The 7,500-nt window shown below is 46.2% G+C and overlaps 1 protein-coding gene across 2 annotated transcripts in view; it reads left to right on the top strand.

Moving 5' to 3' along the window:
* Positions 1 to 7,500, top strand: part of LOC134449451 (raftlin-like) — a 145,071-nt gene that overhangs the window by 10,709 nt on the left and 126,862 nt on the right. The gene's annotated exons all lie outside the window — the stretch shown is intronic.

The following is a 7,500-nucleotide window of genomic DNA, read 5'->3' as shown; positions in this document are numbered from 1 at the left end:
GTTTTTTATGATACAGTCGCAGGGATTTGGTCTGGATTTATCGCAGGGCTGCGGTGGGAGTTAGCGGAGGGGCATAGGTGAACCCAGGGATTTCTGTAAAGTGTCAGGGTAAGCGCAATGGGCTCGGCTCCAATTGTTGTTGACTTGGCCCTGAAGTCGAGCGCCTCATGTGTATCCCTCGACGTCGCTGCTCACTGGACCAGAATTGTGTTGTTGTCAGTCAGTCTCCAGACCAGCCTTGCAAAAGGGAAGGGTGGGGTGACAGGGAACAGGCTGAGGGATGGGGGAATAGGGAATGGGGGGCTGGGGAGGATGGGTTCGAGGGAGGTGGGTGGTGGTGGTGGTGGTGGTGGAGGATGAAGCAGGGGTGTAGCCGGTCAACACAGGAACAGAGCTGCCAAAAGACTTGGCAGTGTGGAAGCGAGCGAACGAACAAACGCACGTAGGACGTATTTGGGGAGAAGAAAAGCAGTCGCTCCGCTCCGTGCGAGTCATAAACATCTCACATTTCCTCTGTCAAGTCTAAAAATACTGCTCTCCCCCCCTCTCCTTTCCACACTTCACGGCTTCTCCAGCTCCCTGGCTGCTGCTTCCCATCTCGAAGCAGCCATGCTATGCAAATACAATGAGTACACCCCCCCCCCTTCTTTCTTTCCAACAGAACTCTTCAGTCTTAGCGCTCTCTTGCACTTTCTCTGTCTCTCTGTCAATCTCTCTCACTCTGTCTTTATATCTCCTTTCCTTGAGCTCTCTGCCTCTCTCTCTCTCTCTCTCTCTCTCTCTCTCTTTCGCTCTCTCTGCCTCTCTCTCTCTCTCTCTCTCTCTCTCTCTCTTTCGCTCTCTGCCTTTGTTCCTTCACTCCTGTAGATTACATGGTGAGTGCGCTGCCCCTAGAGGCAGCTTGTCTGAGGCAAGAACACAGAGTTCTCACCAAACGAAAAAATAAAATGAAATGAAATAAATAACGGAAAGAGAAAAAACAAGGCAAAAGTGGAGCTGCTATACTCTTGGCTACCTCCATCCTGCTGGTCCCCCATGACCAAAGTGGTGGTGTTTTGATGTGGTTTCATAAAGGGCCGTATGTTAGAGGGAAGTCCTTTGTGGCAGTTTAGGAAATGGGTCTACACCTACACATAGGTACATAGGCACAAACAACACACACACACGCACGCACACATGCTAAAACAAACACACACATGCACACGCACACGCACACACACACACACACACACACACACACACACACACACACACACACACACACACACACACACACACACACACACACACACACACACACACACACACACACACACACACTCATCCTTTTATTGAGGTTAAAAAGTCCTGGCAGGAATGAAAAGTAAAATACAAAATATGCTTCATAAATGGAAGGTGGGTCAAATTGTGTAGTGGGTTTATTCATAATCCTGCATTTTACTGTATTAATGACAATAAACTCTCTTCAATGGCTCCGATTCGCATCGTGGCTCTCATCCTCCGAGACGTCATTAGCGCTATGATAATGGGATGCATACAGTACACATAGAAGATGTGCAGTGGTGCATCAACCAGAGCTTTGTGGCAGATCACTGTCAGTGACTTGTGATTGGTTTCTGATATTACTGATAGTCTGGTCTACTATACATGCATTCAGTTCACTGCCAGATTGAACCCTGGTGTCTCCTTTTCAATCTGTCAGTAATTTCTCGAGACGCACCCCAACTCTGTATGCTTCTGAAGCCACGAATAAAGGTGATATGGTTCACTTATAGAAATAAATTTGACTTGGTGCCCATCGAGGACTACATTTTTTCGGTCCCCAAACACGGCGATGTTCAATGTGTTCAGCTGGTTCAAGAATATTATGCAGGTAGTTGCACTGGTTTCAAAAAGGTCCTCATCATTTTTGACTTGCTCCTATTATAATAAAGTGTCCTTGGAACTCTTTTGTAGGTCATTTTCATGGCGCCGGTGGTTTTATTCCAACTCTAACCTTCCTGCACTTCTGCTTCAGACATTTTTTGGGCCCAGGCTAGTAATCTCTCACTCCCCCAACCAACTTGGCATTTAGTTTTCTTTTGTTTCAGACCTGATCAGACCTTTGCACCTCAGCGAGAACCCTGTGCAGTCTTTCAGCGATCGATCACACTCAGCTTTTTGTTTCATCGATTGAGACTACTACCCCCTTTTCATTTCAATCAGTTGGAACACAGTTCTATAAAAAAAAAACGTCATACGCTGACCGACTCCCAAACATCTTGAAAAGTCTTTGAAAATTGGTTTGTGAAATGCACACAGTTAAGTCCAGTGCTCATAAAGCACAATTCGGGAGAATGCGGTCGAAGCATCTAATTTAGTAAAACAGCCAGTTAATATTGTGCTGGTTATGTCTGATGTTGTCGATGGCGCTCTAACTAAATAGCTTTATTTCGACCTCTTAGATTTATGTGCAGTCTCAGATCTCCTTAACTTACTCTACAATAACCAGGGAGGTCATTCATGCTGTGGGATCTTCAATTTACTTGATGGCTCCTTCTTGCTATCAGGGAATCTGATTTCCCTTTAGTCTCTTTTGAAGTGCCTCTACCACTGTTCTTGCTTGCTCGTATCACCGGCTCATCCTTAAGCCTCGCTTTGTACTTGCCTAGTAGGCGGTCTGTGCCTTTGAACAGCTCTTTGTATTCTTCCTTTAGTCTCTCTCATAGTCAGCGTGTTAAGGACTACTACTATGTATTCTCATCTTGTCCATGTGCTGTGGCTTTATCTCCATCTTTGACATGGGCCCTTTTTGTCCGACTTAAAGAAGCTGACAGATCCCCCCCCCCCTCCCAAAAAAAAAAAAAAAAAAAAAAGAGTAAATCGCATGTCTATTTTCCTCCGCACAAGCATGGGATTTCCTTCTGATGCTCTCCTAACATCACATCTTCTTTCATTGACTCCACTGATGATGTGATCTTATATTTAAAATGTGGCACTTTGCCACTGTCTGTCTTTCAATCAATTAATTCTGACTTTCTGAAGGATTTTCTGGAAACGTGCTGTTCCACTCATATGTTTTCTGAAGACATAGTGTATGCTACCTCTCATACATTTTGTTAATGTGTCTGTGTGCAATATTGTTCAAATTTCTCCACAACTATATGCGAGTCAGACTTCTCTTTCTGCTCTTCCGTGAAGACTTCTGTGTATTGTACACATCCAGTATACTGCAGAATGCCACTTAGATGAAGCTTCCTCTTGTCCTTCCCTTGAGGGTTGATAGCAAGCATGAAGTTCAAAACATTCCAACTGACTTTGAAGTCACCGCTCAACCCTTATTTTGTCAGTTTAATGGATGACATTAATTTTACTATGGTTGAGATATTTACGTAATAATGACAGACATCACACATGAAGTGTTTAGTCTTAACATTTAGGCTGATGAGAAATGTGAGCAAATTGAGCGAAGTAAAGTTCAGCTATCTGTTTTGACAGCTGATTACTGCACAGATGGTGGTGGGGAAAAATTGATTGTCGTATTTGCCATCAGTCGACATTCTCTCCTGTTTCATTTGTCTTGGGCTGCATCACAGGCAGGAGAGCATGGATGAATGAGTGAATGAAAACTAAACTTTGCTTTGCGTGTTTTCACTTCGTATCACGAAAATCACTTGTATGTATCACCAATAGGGATGCAACGATGCGAAAAATGTGGCCGCTACGCTATCCGATATTGATATTGCGTTTTTGGCCAATAACCGATATTAACAGATACCAATGTTTTTTTTAAAGAGATAATATCATTTACTACAGATTGACAGGGATGCAGACTGAATTTTTGAATGTTCTCTTTTATTTCCAAAACGCTTTTTAACTCCCTGTGATAAAATTATATATAAAAAAATAGAAGACAAACAATGAAAGTCACTGTCAAGTCCGATCTTTTAAAATGTTTTACAAAATCACGTCAGAACCAATGAGATTAAGAACCGTAACATTAAAAAAAACATCAGCGTTAACATCGGCCCAGTTTTACCCATCGGACCAATGTCTGATGTGTTGAGAAATATATTGGCCGATACCGATGTCAAGACCGATACATCGTGTATCCCTAAACACCAACATCAGTGGTACCCAAGTTCCTATACCCCCAAACGTCTTCAAGTAGAGTAAGATCATTCAAACTCCTCCCACCAATGCAAAGGAGTGTGCTCAAGTTCAGTCTCCTAAGGGGGTTTTGTCCCCTCCTTAATTATTCTCTTTCTGTGGCATTTGGTGATGGCTTGCATATGATGTGCGCTACCGTCATCTACAGGGCCAAGGGAACTCCATTCATTCTCAACCTAAAGTCTCCAGGGATCTCCTAACTGAAGGTCTCCAGAGAGGCGTTCACCTGGCATCACATGGATCCAGAAAATGCACGGGATTGAAGTATCTTACTCCACTAGAAGATGTTTGGTACCCCCTTCCCTCCCAAGTATTGCCCCCAGTTCCAAAAAGAAGAAGTCCACTCGCTTACAACTCAAGTTCTTTTGATAATAGTTACACTGCCAACTAGTGGTGGGGAAGCGCGTTTAACATCAGATATACTATACAGTACATAAAAACAAGCGATAACCCAGATAGTGCGCAGCACTGAGGACTAATTAAGTGTCCACGGCATGCCGCGTGTGCATGTGCGTGTGCCACTGCTGCCACTTTTCACGCGACTCGACGGTTCTCATGACAGCCGCCACAAATCCATCTTCCCTTTCAATGGGCTCCTAATTAAGCCCCGCGTGTGCCATCCCTCGGTGAGGGCCACCCAGTCACCCCTGTCCCGCTCACTCATTCTCTCTGTCTGTCTGTCTGTCTTTCTTTCTTTTTTCCTCCTTCTTTTTCTCTCTCTGTCTTTGTAACTCTTTATCACTTGCTCCCTTTCTTTCCCTCATGTGCTCTCTCTTTTTCTCATTCCATTTTTTCCCCCTAAACCCCCTCGCCTGAAATCTAATGAACAATCTCGCTAGTCTGTCTCTTTTTTCTCCTCTCTCTCTCTCTCTCTCTCTCTCTCTCTCTCTCTCTCTCTCTCTCTCTCTATCTCTGTTTCTCTTTTTCTTTTTCCCTGATTGATTTTCACCTTTCCCCATTCTTGCCGCTCACCTCATTAACCAGTGGCTCCCGATTTCCCTCGTCCACGTCCGCCACTCCTGTAACCACTCACCCACCCACCCACCTCCACCACTCTCAATCCCCATTCAGTCTCACCCCTCACCTCGCCTCACCTCACCCACTCCACCCACCCCACACACCCGCCCCTTCAGATTAGCGGCCCCGTCTGGCCAGCCAGTCCCCGTGTGTGTGGCACGTAATTACAGCGGAGCATAATAAACTGCATTTCCTCATCAGAAAAAAGCTACTTTATCCACCTCTCCACCACTTCCACCAACCCCCACCACACCTTCCCTGCCCCTCTTTGCCTACATACAGTACAATATCACTCACCATCACCACACACCCACCCAGCCACCCACTCTCTACCCCCTTTCATTACGCCTCCCCAATCACTATCACCACCACCACACCCCCTCACATCACACACCCTCTCCACCCTGCCCCCCTTTGCCTATACATTATCGCTCACCATATCACACACCCCCACATACCCATCGCCCACCTCCCTTTCCAACCCCCCTTTCATTACCCCTCCCCAATCACTGCCGGCACCTCCATCCACCCCCCCACCCCCGCACCCAACCACCCACTGATCTAGCCAGCCAGGTTTAATCAGCTGTGCACAATGGGGTATTACCTGCTCCCGCCGGATCCGCACTCGCCGTGCCCACGTTGCTGTCAGAGCGCATTTAAGTGACGGACGGGGCCGAGGGTGCCCTGTGCTATATAGGGGCCGCGTCTCTGTGGCAGCCGTCACCATGCCTGTCTGCGCTAATTCGGCTCCCCGCAGGATGCGTTAAGGAAACGAAAAGCTGGTTTACGCACAACGCTTATTTATTTATCTATCTGCCTGCGGTTTTTAAGCAGGTGTGCTCTACTTCATTGGTGGTCTTTTTTCACTCAGTTTGTCTCTGTTCCTCTCTCTTTCTGTCTTTCTCTTTTTTGGTTTTGGATAGCGACTGGTTTCACCCTTTACTCTAAAAATGGGAAGGTCCACAGGCAAATGAACATCCACATGCTGCATATGAACACAAATACACATAAAAAGGGACACATGCATGCGTGCCCACACACACGCGCACGCACGCACGCACGCACGCACGCACGCACGCACGCACGCACGCACGCACGCACGCACGCACGCACGCACGCACGCACGCACGCACGCACGCACGCACACACACACACACACACACACACGCACAGTATACGTATGCAGTCTTTGTTTATTTTCATCTCTCTCTCTTTCTCTCTCTCTCTATCTCTTTCTCTCTCTCTCTCTCTCTCTGTCTCTCTCTCTCTCTCTCTCTCTCTCTCTCTCTCTCACACACACACACACACACACACACACACACCGACACACACCTCCCATACACAAACACACGTACACCTCCCATACACACACGTGCACATATACCACACACATACTGCACGGTACAGGCACAGCCACAGCCACAGCCACAGCCACAGCCACCCACACAATGCATTCAGACACATTTGCCCCAGTTTGCACAGAAGCAGTGCACTGTCTCCATGATGAATCTCATGTCTCAGATCTCTGTAACTAAGGAGCTATTATTCTAATGTTGCCATAATGTTCCCATCTTCCCACTCTCCGTCTGCTCCTGTCTGTCTGTCTGACTATTCTGCTATCTGTCTGTCTGTCCCTCTGCTTGTCTGTCTGTCTATATATACAGTACTGCCCTACATAGGCAAAGTGCAGTAACTACGTCTTTTGTCAAAATGAGACTGAAAATTGTCTGAATTGGCCTCCATTATCTTGTGACAAAGCCTTATGGTCCAAATGTGTCCCGTTTTAGAGATATCGTTTTTGTCAAATTTGCGATAACTACAATATCCAACCTAATACCAATACTTTGAAAGCCTTTTTCTCAGTTTCAATTTTGGTGTAGTTACTGTACTTTTCCTTTGCAGGGCAGAGTACATGTACCTAAACACCCCACCCCCCGCGCGTCCTTGCTCGTTTCGACTCATTCTGCTTCTTTCTCACCTGCGTTTTTCTTAATTCTTTTGCACATGCTTGTGACGTATTCTCCCACTTCTATTACTACCCCTCTATTACATCTCTCCATGTTCCTCCACTCTTCTTTCTTTATCTCACTCACTCTTTACACACTTTATCTCCTTCTCTCTCTCTCTCTCTCTCTCTCTCTCTCTCTCTCTCTCTCTCTCTCTCTCTCTCTCTCTCTCTCTCTCTCTCTCTCTCTCACTACTGTCTCTCTCTCACTAATGTCTTGGCTCCCTCTCTCTCTGTCTTTCTTCTTTCCCTCTGGCCTCTGCCATCTTTGTCCCCCTCTCCATGCCTTTATTCTGTCCTGTCTCTTCTTCTCTGTCTTCTTTCATCTG

This window comes from Engraulis encrasicolus, chromosome 5 (assembly GCF_034702125.1).
Source record: "Engraulis encrasicolus isolate BLACKSEA-1 chromosome 5, IST_EnEncr_1.0, whole genome shotgun sequence".
Lineage (NCBI taxonomy): Eukaryota > Metazoa > Chordata > Actinopteri > Clupeiformes > Engraulidae > Engraulis > Engraulis encrasicolus.
This window is presented reverse-complemented; position numbering and strand designations above follow the sequence as displayed.